The 19,255-nt window shown below is 46.6% G+C and overlaps 1 protein-coding gene across 1 annotated transcript in view; it reads left to right on the plus strand.

Moving 5' to 3' along the window:
- The first annotated feature begins 2,458 nt into the window (after window positions 1-2,458).
- The window catches only part of HSD11B2 (hydroxysteroid 11-beta dehydrogenase 2), a 114,729-nt gene continuing 97,932 nt past the window's right edge, over window positions 2,459-19,255 (plus strand). The window contains exon 1 of the mRNA XM_006028092.2: window positions 2,459-2,506. The gene's annotated coding sequence lies outside the window, so the exon portion shown is untranslated. The remainder of the gene's footprint in view (window positions 2,507-19,255) is intronic.

Raw genomic sequence — 19,255 nt, forward strand, 5'->3', positions numbered from 1 at the left:
ACTTAGACAAAATGTTTGCAGTATGTCCTTCCACCTTTGAAAAGTAGTTTCTGTTAAAGATGCTGGGGAGTGAAGTAGCAACATTTTGAAGATAAGTCATTTGGGTTGGTCAGGAACAGAACAAAAGCTGAAACACTTCAAAGAGACCTGAACAAGCTGGGAGAATGGGCTACACAATCACAAATTCAATTCTGGTAAATGCTGAGTAAGGCACATTGGGAGAGGGGGAGCACTTCATGCAGACATCTATCAAGGTTCTAAATTAACTTTATCAACCCAGGAGAGGGATGGGGTGCCACTGCACACCATTTGATGAAGGGCTTTGCTTTATGTGCAGCTGCAATCACAATAGCTAACAACATGATAGGACACCCTCAGGAGGTGGTGGTGGTAGGGAGGATGACAGTTGATATCACGGTAGGGCCTAGGATAGTGATCACCAACCAGTGGATCTTGATCCACCGGTAGATCTTGGAGCCTCTTGCAGTAGATCTCTGAGCCACTTGGAGTCTATCTGAGGCTGGGATGGGGGGGCTGAGTGCTTGCATTCATGCACATGTGTGCCCCAGCCCAGCTGGTCAATCTGTTGGGGAGAGAAGGGGCAGGGGCTAGATCAAGGCCCCCATGGTGAGGGACAGTGCCACAGGGACAGGAGCAGGGATAAGTTGAGTGGAGCCCCAGTGGAGTGGAACTTACCAGTTGGGGAGGCGTGCCCCCAAATCATTTTTTCTCCCTCTGCCTCAATCTGCCCCTCTCCTCCTTCCCTCCCCACAGACTTACCTGCTGGGCGGTGGGGGGTGGGTGGCAGCGGCAGGCAGTAGATCTTGGGTTGTTTTAAGTGCCAAGGGTGATCCCCTGCTTAAAAAGTTTGGAGACCACTGGCCTAGGAGCTTAGTATTTACAGCACCCTGCCACAAACCCTGCTGGGCTGTTCCCTCCCAGGAGACTTCTGCAAGGACTTCTCTGACTTCCAGGGCAGAGGCACAGGCAGCGCTTTAGTAAACCCTGTCAGGTACCACCAGTATTTATCTGCCCACAGGGCAATACTATAACAAGCAAGGGTGAAGGCATGGAGCATGTCTGCTAGGCAGTTCTTCACTGAGGCAGCCAATACATAGCTGGTATCTACTGTTGGTGCAGGTACTTATTTGTGGAGACCCTGGGTTACAAGACCCCTCTGGGAAAGAGAGGAGTTCTAGGCTCTGGGGTCATGGGGATGATTAAGTGGACCTAAGACTGAATAATCCTTTTGTTCAACCTGGGGAGTCAAGGAAGTAAGGGCCTTTCTCAATAACCAGCACCTCAGATGCACAATCCTCCTTCCCTTTCCCCTTCAAAAACAGCAGCATTGAAGAGAGCACTCTGCATATCAGCAGTGAGTTCCACCCTGTGCCATACCTCCCACTTCAGAGCAAGCTCCCAGAGTTGCTGGTGAAAGGCTACCTTCAGGATCATCTACCAACACCCCTCGTACTAGACCTAGCACAGTTTGAGCTTAGGTAAAGATGGATACAAACAGCTTGAGTAGCACTGGCAAATGATCGCCTGCTGTTGGTGGCTGGATATAGGACACATTCACTTTTATCTCCTTGGACCTCTCTACAGGGTTCATCTCTGAGCAGAGACTGAATACAGGTTCTGCCTAACAAGGTAGCCAACCTTAATGAGGTGTGAACAGCTGAGACCTCATGGTTCTTGTGCCAACTAGCCATCAGGCTTAAACCCTTTCATCAGTGTCTGTGGCTACCTAGAGACGTGCTCCAGTGTGCTCTAATTAGAACATGTCAGAGCAGTCTTGATTAATCTGGCCTGCCAAGTACCTCACCATCACGTGCATTAAGTGTTCCACATTTCCAAATGACCACAGGGGCCCTTTAACTAAAGCTCTCGGGGAACTTCTAATTAACAGTCCCCACCCCACACCACCCCAGAGCATATCTATAGGGACCCTTTAATATTGAAATCAACAGGTTTTGGCAAATGGCTGACAGCAGCTGTGCAGTTTAAATGGCTGTGTGCCTTATCCGCAGGCAATTAGCTTTTGCTATGCCAGGAAATGCACAGATGGGGATCCTAAAGGCACCAGCACCTTCTTTGGGCACACCTGGCTCATGGATCTGGTCTCATTTGGGGGCAGTCCTATTCCCAGTGGCAGGTGGAACAGAAGTTTTAGGGCACATGTTTCACCAAGACAAAAATGAATCATTGTTGCCTGAATTTCCAAATTGCCCTTCCAAAAGCAAGCTAGAGATTTTACAGCTCACCCTAGACGGGTGCTTTCTCTTTGAATCCTTGAGTGAAATGCTGTTTTGAAGAGTCCTGCCTGAGCGAGAAGGGAGAGCCGTTTTGTAAACAGGCACCTGTGGGCAGCCATGCCCAGCTGAACAAAACCAGCTGCCTACCGGGGAGGTCTTTTGAAGGTGATAAGCATTTACAAGGAGAGGAAACATGGGGCAGCTTTTAGAGGCGCTACCAGGACAGTTTACTTGGCAGCAACAGGCACTCAGTGAGTACAAGGCGTGTTCCAGCATTTTGGTTTTGATGTTTGCTGAGTATGCACAATGCTGCGAGCTGACCCTGGTCTGTTCCAGGCTTCCTGTTATTCAGGGAAAGGGGTATATCCACCCAGGTACAGGAGAGGGGAAGAGCAGGAAAGGCCTCAGACTAACCCAAGCAGAGGGTCACCAGTACTAGGCTGCTCAAAGCAGGTGGTTAGCAGAGTTGGGGAGGCCTGGGCAGCCCAGGGCCACAGAAGGAGCATGGTATGGGTGTGAAGACAGGGACACTGAGACAGTCTCTGAGGAGGATCCTAAAAAGCTGAATCTGCTGCCTGCCCAAAGACTGGCAGAATGGGAGAAGATCCAGGACTCTCAAGGAACTTGGTGATAATTTATCTGCAGGCCAAAACAAATGTCAACGAAGACCCTCTGCACACAGAGCAGGCCCCAGCCAGAAGAACAAGAGTAACAACGTGAGCATGTGTTTATCCCCATTCCTCTTTGAGAAGCACAACAGCCGTGTTGCAAGCGAGCCTGATAGTATGTGCTTGTACAGTGGAAATACGGGGCCAGAGGCAGGACCCCTGGCTGGTGTGGAGGATACAGGACTGGGAAGCAGCCTAAGCTCTGCTCCTCTGAGGCCCTGGAAGCCCAGTAAATGTGAGACTGCGAAATTGGTTAGGGCAGTATCCCCAACAGCTTCCTACAAGGTTTGAGTGAAGGTGTTTGCATGATCTTGCCATTGTACAATACTAATAGCTAAACATGGTTCTGGATTTCTAGGAGGGACCTCATCCAGCCACAAATGCCCTTTGACTTCAGGAGCAGAAACAGACAAAGCATCTGAAATATCAAGTCTTAAATCAGGCTTCCATTTTACCAATGTCCCTCAATCTCTTTTCTTATAAGGACTTTCTACAATTACAATGAAAGCCTGCATTTGGCAATCTTGTAGGCAGTCATAGCTATTGCTTTTGGGGGGAAAGAGAAAAAGTGAGCTGTTATGGGAGGGAGCTGTTGCTGCTGAAGTCTTCAAGGACAAGCATTCAGACAACAAGGCAGACTCACAACAAGGGCCAGAAAAGAACAGCTAGGATGTAAACACAGCTTCTCCATCGACTCCTACTTACAGCATTGCTGCTGGAGAAACACAGACACAACAGATGGTCTTATCAGCCCCTCTGAGACCTGGCGAATTTGTACCAGCTTCAGGCAGTTTAGAGTATTGTTATTAGCTGATTTTTCTGGTCAGGGCACAGAGCAGGGATGAGGCAGAGGCAATCTTGGTTGACTAAGCTAGACTTATTAAATAGAAGAGGAAAAAAAGAAAGGGAGGGGGAAGAGAAGAAAAAGGATACACAAAGGGAGGGATTTACAGCAGGACTCCAAGGATTACATTTCATGTGAGGGGTCAGGATATAGCCACAGCCAGCAGAAGTGATATCATCCGGGCTCCTGTCACTGGCCTGGTCTGATCAAGGTTTGTTTTGGAAGTAGAAAAATGAAAGCAGGCCCAATGATGTCAAGATGGATTTCACGGTCTCAGGAGGCAGTAAAGGTGACAGCCATGACCGTACAGCTCGCTCCTTCCAGTCTGCCCATGTTCCTAGCATCATAGTTTCCCCCAAAATCTTTGTTTTAAAGGATACCAAAGTGATAAGGGGTAGAGTAATTTATCTTCTCATTATTTCACCAATCAGTTAGAGCAGCAGTTTTCAACCATTCTAGATTCAAGACACCACTTCATAACTTCTCTGACCTGAGCGGCACCCCAGCTGAGAACCACTGTTGTACTGTCTCAGCTTATCTAGCTGATAAACTTAATGCAGGCAGGAACACCCATGCCTGCCAAAGATGCTTCTTGATTTGGCTCCAAATGAGATGCATGGGACAGTTTTTCTCCAGCTGGTGGCCATGCCATGACACACTAGTTGAGAACTACTAAATTTTAATTTTCCTACCCATTCCTTTTGGTTCATTCAGGCTTTCTCCCTTTGTTTACTATGAAGGAGCTTAATGCAGTCCTTGGAAGGTATCAGTACACCCTTTGTGTTTTTTTTCTTGGACTAATCCAATCTGTCATTATTCCGCTTGTACCTTTTTCTATTAATCATTATATGGATTGGGACATTTTATGTGGCCCACAGTTCAACTGTTGAATTCCCAGTTGAGATAGGACTGGTGGATGGAGGTTCATCAATTTATAAGAGTGAATATGTGTAGGGCATGATGCCAGTGATAACAGGAGATAAGAGAGATCCCTGCTGGTCCTATATCCCTATTACAACATAGTGCAAGCCATGAGGAGGTCCAGCAATGTATGTCACAGAGCATCTTGCAAGTCTGCCAGACAGAGTTCTCCAGACCATTTTGGCAGACTGCACTGATGGCTCCCAGCCCATAAGCAATTGGAGACAGGCCACCAAAAGGTTGAAAGGACAAGCCCAATCCAATAAAAAGCCCATGCAACCAGCTTGAGGGCAGGCCTATAAACAAGGAGGGAAAAGAAATGTAAAAATAAAAAGGGTTTATAGGCAATGAGTCGCAAACAATCCCAGAACTGCAAAGGGAACAGCAAGGCCTGAAAGCACTTTATTTAGGCAGAAGACCACTCAAACTTACAGCCCTGGGGAGCAGTAATGGTCACCAGATGAGGGCAGGGTAGATCCTGTGTATGGGAAATGGGGTCAACCCCTGCAATTGCTGCCAGGATGAGTATTCCTCTGAGGAGATCTATGAAGTTGCCAGTAGAGGCCCATTAACTAGCAAAGAAGCTCCCTAGACCATTTGTTTGCCTTTTCAATAAATTTTGGAACTCTGGGGAAGTTCCCTAGGCGTGGAAGAAAGCTAATATTGTGCCAATATTTGATAGGGTAAGCAGAATGGCCCTGACATTCATAGATCTATTAGCCTGATATCAATCCTGGATATAATAATGGAGTAGCTAATAAGGGTATTAACTAATAAAGAATTGAAGGAGGGTAACGTAAATAAGTCAATCAGTTTTGGATAATGGAAAATAGATCTTGTCAAAATAATTTGATGTGCTAATGCGTTTGATTAATGAAGGTAATATTAAGATGCATTAGACTTAGACTCTGTAGAGAATTTGGTTTGGTGCCTCATAACAGTCTAAAGAAGTGAGAAAGGTAAAAACCAGTATGGTACACATTAAATAGATGGCTAACTGGCTAAATGACAACTGTCAAATGTAATTGTACACTAGGCATCATAATTGACCAGGTGGATTTGTCTTGGTATCCTCTGGAGCTCAGTTTTTGATCTTGTTTAACCTTTTTGATAATAAGATAAGTGAAAACATAAAGCCATCACTGATAGAGTTTGTAGATGACACAAAGATTGGGGAAGTGATAAATAATCAAGAGGACAGGTTGCTGATTCAGAATGATCTGGATCTGGATAGCTCAGGAAGCCAGGCAGATCAAAATAGTACATACAACTAGGAGTACAGATGACAGGGCCGGGGCTCTGGGATTCTTCATATCCTGAGAAACAGAGGTTTTAAAAAGGACTCAAGGGTCTTGCTGTGGAAAGAGCTCCCAGCCCCAACACTGGCCTAAGGAACTAATTCCTTGCGGGGATGTATAAACAGGAGACTCTCAAGTAGGAGTAGGGAGGTCATATTTCCCCTGCATTTGCTTTTGTTTTCTATATGACTGCTGCTGGAATGCTGTGCTAAATTAGCTCTGATGTCCACGATTTAAGGAGGATGTTGATACATTGGAGAGGGTCCAGAGACGAGGCACAAGAATGATTAAAGGTCTGGAAAGCAGGACAAAGCGTGAAAAACTCCAGATCCTCAATCTGTCTAGCTTAACCCAGAGAATTTAAAGATCTGTCAAACCTGCAAAGGGAACAGAAATTTGATAACAGAAGAATCTTTAATCTAGATCCATTGGCTTGAGACTGAAGCTAGACAAATTCAGAAATAAGATACAAATATTAACAGAAAGGACTAGTAACCAGTGGGAGAATTTCTCAGCATCTGTAGAAGATTCTCCATCACTAGAAAATTTAAAAACAAGATTAGATGTTCTCTAAAGACACTGTTTTTCCAGAAGGAGTTAATTCAGGGCAGTGCTCCTTCTAGCCTGATAATTCTGTATGATTCTCAAGGGGCCGTGAGGTGTCTGGGGTGGATGTACTGGAGAACCTTCTCCTCAGGGAGCCGAGGTATGGTGACTTCTGCTCTGATCCAGACTCTTACGGGGAAGAAACCATCAGTCATATCACTGTTCAAGAGGACTCCTGAGGAGTTGGTGCCTCAGTAAGTTTAATATGTGGGATAAACTGTGAGTTCACCTTACTCAAAGGCCCAGTCTATGACTAAGGCCCTAGAAATGGTACACACTGTCTTTGGCTCCAAGGAGGATATTAAGGAAGCTCTGAACAACTCCCATACATTTCAGGTAATTAAGGGAAATTGCTAAAGTGCCAGGGTGATGTGGGATGCACAATCACTCTGTGAAACTAGGCCATTGTACTGGAAGGAGGGTCAGGATGAAGAGGAAGTGACTGTCAGGGGTGTAACTGGGATATAGGCAGTCATAGCCTGACTCTAAAAGGTCACTACCTAGAGGATTAGGAACAGACAAGGTCAGGGAAGCAAGAGTTATAATTTGGATCAGAAGATCAGGAACAGGCAGGTCAGAAGGCTGAGGTCTATTAAGGGACCAGGCTGGAACCAGGACCCAGGATGGGGAATCAGGGACAGGAAGAGGGATCCAGGCTGGAATCCCTAGCCAGGGGGTCTGAAGTAGGCAGCTATAAGAAGAGCTAAGCTACAAGTTAGGAGCTGGCGGTCGGAGGATGGGGAGCTAGATTGGAGTCTGGAGCAAGGAGTCTGGTGGCAGAAATCAGCGGATAGAACTCAGGAAAAAGGGTAAAGTCAGGAAAGTAGGAAAAACAAGCTCAACTGAGGACACTAGAAACAAACAGGCAGGGGTAAAGAACTGAGAAAGTAGGAATCAAAGGTAAGAATCAAGAAACTAAGAACAAGGAGTCTAAAGCCCAAGGCTCATGAGGGAGGTATCTGTCCTGTTGAGTAGCCAACTGGGTACTGAAAGGGCTATTGCTAATAAGTGGGCAAGCACACGCAGGCAGGCAACTGGAACCAGCTGGTTAGTTAGGCCACTGGCAGCCAGACCCAGTTATTGCCAGCCAGCAGTTTAGCAGGCTTGCTAATTTGCTAGCTGTGGGCAATTTAGTTGGCGTGCTCCCCAGGCTCCTGACAGAGACACAATGGCAACCAACTTTGATTCCTGGTATGGCTGGAACATTTTCCAAAACTGCCCACAATGTCCCTCTTACCAGTCTAGTACTGGGAAAAAGAACAACCACTTAGATGCGACAAGGCAATGGCAGATGTGGGGTGTACGTGAGAAGTAGCAGAGCAGGGCAGCACTGCCCCTGTGCCTAAGGCCTCCCTAGATGACATGTAGATAAGTAGGGGACTCTACTTTGCTTCCTGCTCCACCCAAAGTTTAAAACCAACTGTCTGGCAATGATAACAGCATCTCTAGTCAAGCAGTGCTGAGGGAGTCAATTGACTTCATGGCTCATTATAATCTACCTGATCCCTTTTAAACTCTTCATTCTGCAGGTGTTAATGACGATGTCTTCTTTTTAGTAGTCTTGATGTTCCACCAGTCAAGCTATACTTTGCTCTGCAATTCTGCTATCTGTTAGCTGCTGCTGAAGTTCCTATTTCACAGCCCTGAAGACTGAAGAAAAACAAATATAAGTTCATTGGAATGTGTTAAAAACAATCATCAACTGAATAATACAGCCCTGAGCCCGTAGCATATTAGTAAAGCTTCTAGTTTATTTTTAACTGGAGAAAAATATGTGTTGTTTTATATGTGATGATGCACCTCACCATCTGCAACTCCCTTTTCAAAATTCTACATCTGCCCATGTAAAGATAGGCTTCAGGGGACCACTGAACATGTCTCATTCAGGAACAAGCTGTATCCTGGCAGTGATGGTCTGTGTTAATTGGCCAGTCATGGCATCAACATCTGTTGCAGCTGAGAGGATAACACAGGTGCCTTGCTGGAAGTATATATCTGGCCAGTGTTCCCTAGGGAGATTTTGTTAGTGCAACAAAATCTTATAGCCTCATAAGAGAATAGCTACATGTAGATGAAAGCTGTCATGTCACCTACAGACCAAAGGCCTCTGGGAATGTTTGATAGCATTTTGAAAACAGGGAAGTGAGCCTTTGTAGGTGAGAGTAGAGAGTAGAGCAATTACCTCAGTGCCCAGGAATCACCAGCTGGGAGGGTGCAGAGGAATTAAAACCACTGGGCGTTTTCCCCTGAGTTACAAGATAACTGGCAACCATTGATCCTTCTGGATCATGGTGTATGTGTGAGAGGTCACCCAGACCTTCAACACATGTCTAGCCAGGAACATGGAGGAGTGGGGTTGCCCAGACCTCGCATTCTGTTCTTAGACCATGGAGACAGAATTAAAAAACTAAACTGAGTCTGGACATTTGGTGCCTCAGTTGTGAGTTACAAGATAAGACTAGAGCACATAGGGCCTTTATTTCAGTTCAGCTCAGGTGGGAAGCCCAAGGAACAGGCTGCTCTCCAGTGTGGAGAATAATCTGAGGGGATGATATAGTGATTGAGACCAAACTAGTCTCAGGTCAAGGAAAACAAAAGACTCATTACAATACGCAGCCCAGGGCCAAGACGTACCAAGTAGGTCAGTAGGTAATTGTGATGATCCCATCATGTCAAAACAAGTTCCAGGCTGCTTGAGAAGGCCCACAGAAGATTGTGAAAGGAAGCTGAGCTCTCCATTTGGAGAAGCGGATGCTGAGTCTATGTTAGCAAAATATCAAAAGTACCATGCATTTGAGGGATATTAATGGAGAGGCCACAGGGAACAGGAAAACAAGGAAATGTGAAACCCTTGGCTGCCTGCAAGTGAGTCTAGCACCCCTGGTGAGGAGTAGGGAGCCCAGCTTTAATGCAATGCTAAGAGTCTGGGACAGCAACAGGCTAAGGGCTCTCATACCTATGGGGAAACCCTCATAATTCTTGTGCAGCCCTCACTGGACCCCCAAATCAAATAAAAGGTTTGGGGGGTTTGCAGGCCTCTGATAGCTGCCTCCACTCTCCACTCCATTCCCTGTTCCATCCATATTGCTGGATCCTTTTAGAGAAGTTGGGTTTTTTTTCCCCAGGAGCTGTTACAAGTGCTTATGAGGGTTTATTTTTCTCTTCAGAGCTAACAGGATTGAACTGATGACCAATCCTTTGCAGGATGCCAGGGGTGGGGGGAGGAAGGAGGGAACAATTTTGGCCTGTTTTAAATCCTGAGACAGATCAAAGCCAACCCTGTTCATTAGGAATTCTACCTCCTCTATAAATATTGCAGAGCTTAGTCATCTGTGTCCTAGCTGTACTTACAAAGGTGAGCCAGCCTGAGCTAGGTAGTTCAAAGAGCCTACATCCACTGATCTGGAAAGAAAGTTGTTACTGAGAGTTGCTGGTTAAATTCAGAGCTGGCAGTCACTGGTTTCATAGATTTCATAGACATTTGGGCTGGAAGGGACCCCGGAGGATCATCGAGTCCAGCCCCCTGCCCCAGGGGCAGGAAGTCAGCAGGGATCATAGGATCGCTGCTGGTAGTTAAGTTCAGTGAACCCAACAGCATCTGCACGAGACATGGGAAGTGGCAGAATACCTGGGTGGAAGTCATAAGAGAGAAGGCTTAATTATGGGTGGAGTGAAGGACTGGTGAAAGACAGGCTGACTGTCTGTGGAGGTATACCATTATACTACTACCAGCATGTGACTAAGACTGTGAATATTTCATGGGTCTGTTTCCTTGGATGCCATTGCGCTGCTGGGCCCGTGCCCTCATTTTGCCACAGTTTCCATAGGTCTACTTAGTTTATACTATTATGTAAAAAAAAAAAAAAAAGGGCCCTGGTCAAATCAAAACTATGTCTTGAAATGTAGGTCCATGTCTAAATGCCTCTGAGGCACTTCCAATGTTACCACTATCTAGAGAGTCAGTGGAGAAAGGGACTTTTGTGAGTTTACCCCAGTTGATGGTTGTCTATCCTGTGGCCATGACCCTGATGTTGGATGTGTGTGTATTCAATATACCCTGAGAACATGCTGCCATTTGCAGACACATCAGTGCATGTTAGGGCCTCACAATGGGGTATTATACACCTACCCTGTCCTGTTTCTGGAAAGGAAGAAGGAGGATCTGAGGAACTGCAGACCAGTCAGTTTTACCTCAGTTCCTGGAAAAATCATGGAGCAGGTCCTAAACGAATCAGTTTATAAGCACGTGGAGGAGAAAATGGTGACTGGGAATAGTCAGCATGTATTCACCAAGGGCAAGTCATGATTGACCAACCTGATTGCCTTCGAAGATGAGATGACTGGCTCTGTGGATATGGGGAGAGCAGTGGATGTGGTATACCTTGACAAGGCTTTTGATATGAACTCCCACAACGTTTTCTCAGCCAAGCTAAGGAAGTACGGGTTTTGGAGAAAATCATCAAGGAGCACACATCTGTGGGGGGCCTGCATGGGAGATCATGTTCAGGAGCAATCAGCATGGGTTCACCAAAGGCAGGTCCTGCCAGACCAACCTGATTGCCTTTTGCGACCAAGTAACTAAATCCTTAGATGATGGTGTCGCTGTGGACATAGTCTTTCTAGTCTTTAAGAAAGCCTTTGACACCATCTCTCACCCCAACCTCATCAATAAATTAAGTGACTGCAGCATTGATGCCTGCACAGTTGGATGGGTAAAAAAATTGGCTGATGGGGCTCACCCAGAGAGTAGTGGTGGACGAGTTGTACTCAACCTGGCGAGATGTGAGCAGTGGGGTACCCCGGGGCTTGGTCCTCGGGCCCGCACTATTTAACATCTTCATCAGCGACTTGGATGAGGGGGTGGAAAGTACGCTGTCCAAGTTTGCTGATGACACTAAGATGTGGGGCGAGGTGGACACACTGGCTCCTACCCTGGGGGAGTTTAAGAGGAGGTTAGATGAACACCTTGCTGGGGTTGTTTGACCCCAGTACTTTTTCCTGCCATGGCAGGGGTCGGACTTGATGATCTGCTCAGGTCCCTTCCGACCCTACCAGCTATGGAACTATGACAGTGGAAGCGAGCAGCATGTGGGAGCATGGGGCCCGCACCAGTGTCCCGGGGCCAGTGGTGGCGAGGCCCAGAGTGGGGTGGCAGGAGTGCAGGGCATGGACTGGCAAGTGTCTGTGGAGCCGGGCTGGGCTATGCCAGCAGGAAGAGTGGGGAGCTGGCCCAATTCCATCAAGACCCTACTGGCCGGGACCCCATGCTCCTGCCACCCTGCTCTGGGCACTCCAGCCCCCACCCCACCCCAGTGCTGACCTGGGACACCGGTGTGGGCCCCATGCTCCCACCTGCCTATCACTGGCTCCCACGCGCCTGCTTCCTCCCAGTCCCGTGGTACAGGCGGGAATGAGTGCATGCAGCCCCAACCCCACACTTGCCATCTGAGCTGGGCAGTGGGGGCATGGAACAAACTGGTGCTCAGGGCGGGAGAAAAGCAGCCCCTCCCCTTCCCTGTGGCCAACACTTCCTAGTGGAGCCACTCAGAGGCCACACGGGGCTGTCCTATGTCTCTGCCAAATTACCACTGCCTCCGAGCTGCCCCGTGGGACAACGGAGAGCGGGCACAGGCAGCCCTGCGTGGGCTGAGAGCAGCTGTACCAGGGAGTGCCAGCAGCAGGAGGGGGAAGGGCCACGTTTCTCCCACACTGAGCACTGCTGCTTATGAGCTGCCCAGCACAGTTGCTCCACATGGCCACTGCTGCTGTGCTCGGCCGCACAGAAGCGATGGTGAAGGAGTCGCACCGCTGCCTAGCGCAATGTGGGCTTCAGGCAGCTGCAGCAAACACTGCCTGGTGGCAGCAAGGGGACAAGGCCTGCTTTCCTTTGCCCTGAGCAGCAATTTGTGCCCAGCTGCTGCTGCTGCTGTTCGGCCCCAATGGGCAAGCCTGGAGCTGTCTCAGGGCCCAGGCTGCGCAGCGGGGGCATGGAACAAACTGCTGCTTAGTGCAGGAGAAAAGCAGGCCCCAGTTGAACGTATTTTAGTTCAAAACGTTGAACGTATTTTAGTTCAAAAGCACACCACCGCCATTTTCCCAGCACTGATGTGCATTTTGCCATTTATACAAATGCAAGCAATGAAGCACCAGGTGTGTCAGCTCACGTGCAGAGCAAACTTGATGGATCTCCGGCATGTCGCAGCACGAAAAGGTATGTGTATAAATGCCCTCCATTGTGAGGTATTAGGAAAATGCACATTCACCTGTGTTAATGCACATTAACTAAAGAGCATGGTATTTAAATCAATGTGCATTAGCCTATTTTAATGTGCATTAACTACATAGCAGTTTTAAGTGATGCTTTAATGTGCATTAAAATAAGCTAATCCGCATTAAAGCACATGCATGAGTAGATATGCCTATTAAGACTTTGGCCTCCTAACCTGCATCTTCCTGATCCCTTGACTCTAGTTGGGACCTGTGCTTCCCAGACCTTGCCAGTTCCTGATCCCCTGGGTTTTGACCCTCCAAAGTCAAAGCCAAACCTCTTAGGTCCTGGTGGAATGCCTGACACAAAATTCCTAGTTATGCCTCTGGTTAAATCGGTCTTATTTTGAGGAAGATGTTTGGAAAGATGATGACAAGACAGCAATTCCTGTGTTGCTGAAAGCATGTTGACCCCTACCCAATTCATACTCTGGCCTCTAATGACCATTTTCAATAATGCTTAGGGCTGGTTTAGGTGTCATGAGTTCCCAAGGGTTTTGAAAATCAAGCAAAGGCTAGATTTGCACATGTGGGGGCATTGAGATTTTTCATAAGCAGAAGCCGAAATGGCAGAGGGAGGCAGGTGTCAACAGTAGGTTTGGAGGAGTCTTGTAAAACCAGGTTAAAATTAGAGACAGGCCACCCACCCTCTCCAAAGTGCCAAGACAGTGTGGGGCTGCTGTGTGATTGTTTTTCATTTTACCTCTTTCTTTCTTTCTTTCTTTACTCGTATCATTTTACGTACATATTTGATAGGACAATAATATAGAGAATTGTTTTGAGCACAGAGTTTTTCAGTGAACATCGGTAATATTTTCCACTAGTCCAAGACTGTCCATCACTGCAAAAAACAAAGTGGAACATATGCCAAATGATAGAATTTAGAACGACACAAGAGATAGCAAAATAGAGCCCTGCGCTACATAGCTGCATGTTTACTACTGTTTATCTGTATTAGAGAAGTCAATAACTGACATCAAAACCCCTTTGGACTGGCCACTGTGCAGGCATATAGGAAGAGAGTCCCTGTCTCAAAGAACATACAGCCTTACCTCTGTTTTCTGCGTACTCCATTTTGAAATGTCTGCTGCCTGCAGTGGGGCTCCCATTATGGGAGTCGGGGCTAGTGCTGCGTTCTAGAGGAGTCACTCACTGAGCTTTCTCTCAGATGGTTACTTGGCTAGGATTTTCAAAGGTCTTTAATGGAGTTAGATGCATCTTTCCCATTAAAAGTCACTGGTAGTTGGACACATGTTTTCTTTATGCACTATGGAAAATCCTGGCCATTGCTGTTGCTGTTAACTATGTTTTGTTTTGTTTTGTTTTTTTTACTTTTTTTTTAAATCTGTGTCCTGGAATGTGTCACTGTATGTGAAACATTATATTCCAGCCCCTCACTTGGTCCCAGTGAATGCAAGGAGCTAGTGTTTTGAATGAGGGTAACTATGAATGTGAGTGGTAGAAAAAGAATGAATGTGGTGGAGAGTTGTGGGGGCGGGTGGGCAGGGGAAGGTTGTAGGGAAGGGCAAGGACTGACTGTACTGCTGCTGGAAAGTTGTTTCAGCCGTAGGAGATGGCAACAGAAGACAGGAGTCAACAGGAGTCTGAGAAGGACAGATAGGGTGTTTAGGTTTGTACTTTCATCCAGAGATGAGATTTTGGGCTCTGCAACTCAGAGACAGCATAGATTTCACAGCCTGGAAAAGAAGTGTTGGCAGGACTTGAAGCTACTCCTGAATCCTCGCCATCCAGGGATCACCAGGGGTCACAAGGCTTGTAGTCTATCTTAGAGAGGTCTGGGGACTACATTATAGCAGCCTCCCTGTGTGCTTTGGCTGTGTGGGAATCTGAAATGGAGGAGGGTTACATCTCAGGCTGTCTCTCAGTGCATAAGAGGGGAGATACTGGTGTTTCCGGCTGATAAAGAAACGAGTTAAAAGTGTAGCTGGCTCTCTGGCTGGGCCTGTGGGAAGGTTTGTATGGATTCACAGCCTCTGTGGAAAATCAGTCTGATGTAGAATGGTCAGCGTTAGAGTTTATTTTTCAAAAGATAAGATTAGCATGGATATCAGGTCTAAGTAAAGGTTGGTTTTAGAACATGCAATGCCATGTTTTAGTACTACAAAGTAATATAAGTCAATGTATGGATTATGAAAGTAATTTGTGTTGTATTTTGCTTTCCTTACTTCGTAATTTACAGAGAATGTAATGCTTATTGTAAGTTTTTAATGGAAATATACTTGGATATGCAAAACTTTCCCCTTTAATATTAAAAACAACCATATCTTGAAATGAGTTATATTTTCATTACTGCATTTCATCATCTAAAGCACTCTTTACAGACCTCCTGCACTTAGCTGTGGGGTGCAGCAGGCCTGGTCAGGTGAGAGGAAGTAGGCAGGGTTAGTGGATTTAAACCAAGCCAAGCATGTGCCAAGGCAGGCAGGGGAAGGTGTGGTGTGTGTTTGGGATGTAGCTGCCAGCTATGCAGGGCAACTGGGAAAGGGAACCCCAGGCAGATAAGGTCTGCGGCCTGCTTTGACTAAGGGTAGATTTCTGGAGCAGACAGCTTGTACCTTTTGGTTTGTTTGATTTGATTTGGACTTGTGAACTGGAGGACTGCATTGTGGCTACAGAGGAGGAGGAGGCTGCAGATAATGGGCCTGGGGGTACCCTCCCTGTTTGCTTTATATTGGGGGTAATGGAAAAACTGCAAGCCAAGGGGCAGACCCTAGCTCTCAGAGGCAGAGCTATAAAGAGGTGTGAGTTGGCTGTTGAGGCTGGGTCTAAAGCTCAGAAGCTGAGGTCCTTACTAGTGGCCCAAGGCAGACATGGCCAGAGAGGAAAAGGGACCTAGGCTCTAACAGCTGAACCCTGACAAGCCCTCAGAAAACCTGCATGGATGACGCTGTGAAGGGGGAAACCCCTGTGGGGGTGTGCAGGGGCTGAAGGATGTGAACAAAGCGATAAGCTTCGTGGAAATGGACAGGCAGCCTGAGGCGCTACTGCCAGTCCTAGGACTTCCTTCCACCTCCCAATGTCCAGTAACATCAAAGTCATAGCAGGTGAGTAACAGAGACATAGGAGGCTGGGAGAAAGTAGTAGCAGAGCAGCATGGGCTCTATAGGCAGTTACAAAGCAGGGAAACAACATTTAAAAAATACTGTGCAAATATGAAAAAATTGACAAGTTTCTTTCCAAAACTTGCGTTTGAATTTAAATGTTTTGTTTTATTTAAATTCCTTTTGTTTTCAGTGAGTATACGGTGAAACAGGGGTGGGGAGGGAGAGGTCTACAGTAAGCTTATAGGGGTTGTCATCTGGCTTCCCTCTCTGCCCTCTTCAGGTCATCACATTTTTATTGTCCGTATAGCATTGATTTCTGTTCCTCTTTAATGAGTGCGGAGGATAACAGCTCTAGTTGTGTACAGAAGTTGCTTTTCCCACCATTTAAAGCACTTTATTACTGTGATTTAACGGAAGTGCACAACTTTACAGCACTTTAAAAATGGGTACAGTGCTTTAAATTAACCCTTTTTAAATGAGGTATTAAATTTGAAGCACTGTATTTAACAGCACTTTACAACCTGCGGCACTGTAAATAAGTTCTGTACTCTGGTCAAGTTTCTGGTCAGTGGAGAAGCCCCAGGAGGCTGTGGAGCACTCCCTGCCTCCAAGCCTGGAAAGTGCAGGGAGGCTCAGAGGTTTCCTCGCCCCCACTGAACTTCTGTCATATTTAAGAGCGCTGTAACTTTACAGTGCTATAAAAAGTGCTCTAAATTACATCACTGTAAAACGTTCACAGAGCTTTTGTGTACACATCCTCTATGATCACACCATAGCGAGGTGCACATGAAACTTGCAACATGGTGGCCTGATGCCTGCACTGGGATCAGATATAAAAGAAGTTGAGTATCCCAATTTTAGTGGGTCAACCCTCCAATTTCTAGCTGTGAGCTGTAGGGGGTCAGCTTAACTGTCACACTTCATCTACAATTGGTTTATCTCCTCCTTTGCACCACAAGTGAGGCAATTTGGAGGAAGAGAAGACACTAAAAATCTAGGAGCTTTTCTTTTAAATAGCAGTCATTTTAAAGTCATATCAGGTTGGAATTTTAGCATTACCCTCAGCACAGTGGACTGGTATATGGAATGAAGGGGAGATTGTCAATTAAAGCAATTAATCTTGCAGATAGCATCACTACAATATGCTAGAAATATAGACAGGAATACAGAACTAGAGGCAATATTGTCTTCCATTACATAAACAGTAAATGGCATCTGTCTCCACTGTGAATAACACTTATTTCAGGAAAAAGGAAAACAACAAAGCAAATAATTACAACAGTAAATCCTCAGAAGAGAGCACAGTGTGTCCCTGCACAGCAATGTGCTGTATCCTTTCTGCTTTCCTGCTCCAGGCAAGCCTTAAAAATGTGACATGACATCATTGAATACCCCCAAGACAAACCAAGAGAGCTATTTTTGGAGTAGGGTGGGAAAAAATTGGTCTTTCATTTATTGTTTAACCTTATATGTGTTCCACAGGAGAAAGTTGTAGTTCTCATGAGGCAAGAAGAGCCATGCCCCATATGGTACAGTGCTCTTTTCACTTTAGCACCTCACATGGGCCACTGGTTCTTACTTCTCCAGTGTAGGGCAGACATTCAGATGGGACAGGTAGGAAGTTAGAATTAAAAATAGTTGTTTTCATCTCTACAGAACAAAGTTTAATTGAAGCTTGTCACGCACAGAGAATGGGTTTTCTACCCCTTTACAACATCTTGAGGCAGCCCATCCTCCAAAAGGTGCTACCACAAGAATAGTCTCATATAGACATGAGTGGGGCACACGCATGTGCGAACACACACGCACAAAAATGAAAAGAAGACTGTGAAGTCAAGTTTTCAAAATGCCACACATAATGCTATCCATGTAACATTAATTGTGCTCCTGTGTGCTGTCTTTAATGACATACGCTCAGACTATTTTTTCCTACGTGAATCATCATAAAAGTTTCAATCCAGATGTCCCATGAGCATGTTAGCTCATGGGGTGTCTCCAGATGAGCAGGAACATGCACTTTGCAGCACTTCAAAGGCTGCCAGCCGTGCTCCAGCTGCCAGTCAGGCTCCGCACATCTGGATTACCACCACTGCAGCCCCGGGAGGCCCCCAGACCCCCAGGTAAGGCTGCTGGAGCAGCCCAGGTGCTGGCCCTAGCCTTCCCTAACCCACCCAGGGCAATTTGCAGCCCACCAGAGGGGCAGAGGTGCAGGGGCATTCCCCAGGGACAAGTAGCAGCAACATCACTCTGTACACCACTGGTATTTGTCCCCAGGGACACGCACGTCCACGCTCATGGGGAGATGCCCATGTAGTCCAAACTAGCAAAAGTATGCTGTTATCCCCTCTGCAGACCAGCCACTAGAGGGGGTTGTGCAACACACTATGCCAGCAGGCTTCTCTACTGTTTGTGAGAGAAGAGGAACGTAGGATAGTTGTAGTCTTGGATCCTGTTCCCTACTCTGTGAGGGAGTGCTGGCAAGTGGTTAGAGCAATTAACAGTAGGGCAGCCACACAAGGTCCCACCTGACTTCTCCTGAAAAGCTGAATAGTTGGGCCTCCAAGACTTATCTACGCAGAGGTAAAGATCTGGCTTCTAGTCAGACTTTGCCATTTCTGTGACATGGGCCTTGAATCATCCCTTAATCATCTCTGGGCATGAGATGTTCACCACAGAAGATGTGACAAACTCATGATGTCTGAGGTCTCAGTTCAGACACCTTTCCAAAGGCTCAATGGGGTAGTGATGAAGAAGCGGGTCTGTCTTTCCTCCACCTCTTCTTTTGAGGCAGCTGGAGAACAAGGACTATAGCTAACCTGGAGCTCAGGCAGACAAAGGAATCTCCTGAATCTACAGGTTACCCAGCAAATCTGGGACATTGACACCTTAGTGTAAAGGTGGAACCTGCACTGTAACACTACACAATAAGGAAATGGTGGGACTCATGCCGTAGCACTGCACACCATCACAATTATCATGATGATGGGCACTGTAACACTGCCCCTACGGTAATAGTAGACTGCACACTGTAATGACACCCCCTATTATAATGATGGGAGCACACTGTCTCGCTTTGCCCTGCTATGAAAAGTTGTGCTCCCTGCAATGTCTCCATTCCATCCCATTGTAACACCTCCACAGACTGCCCAATCTGCAGCCCTTGTCCCTCTTCCTGCCATGCTTCTAAAAGCTAATTTTCTTGATGTTACCAAATTATATAATCCTATTGCTAGTCCTGAAATATCAGGGGGAAGGGTATTACAGCCCCATTCCTGGGAGTCAGATGATTATGTAAGATCTTATCTTTCTTTCTTTTAACCAAGTTTCTAGC

Source organism: Alligator sinensis, unplaced genomic scaffold (assembly GCF_000455745.1).
Source record: "Alligator sinensis unplaced genomic scaffold, ASM45574v1 scaffold642_1, whole genome shotgun sequence".
Taxonomy (NCBI): Eukaryota; Metazoa; Chordata; order Crocodylia; family Alligatoridae; genus Alligator; species Alligator sinensis.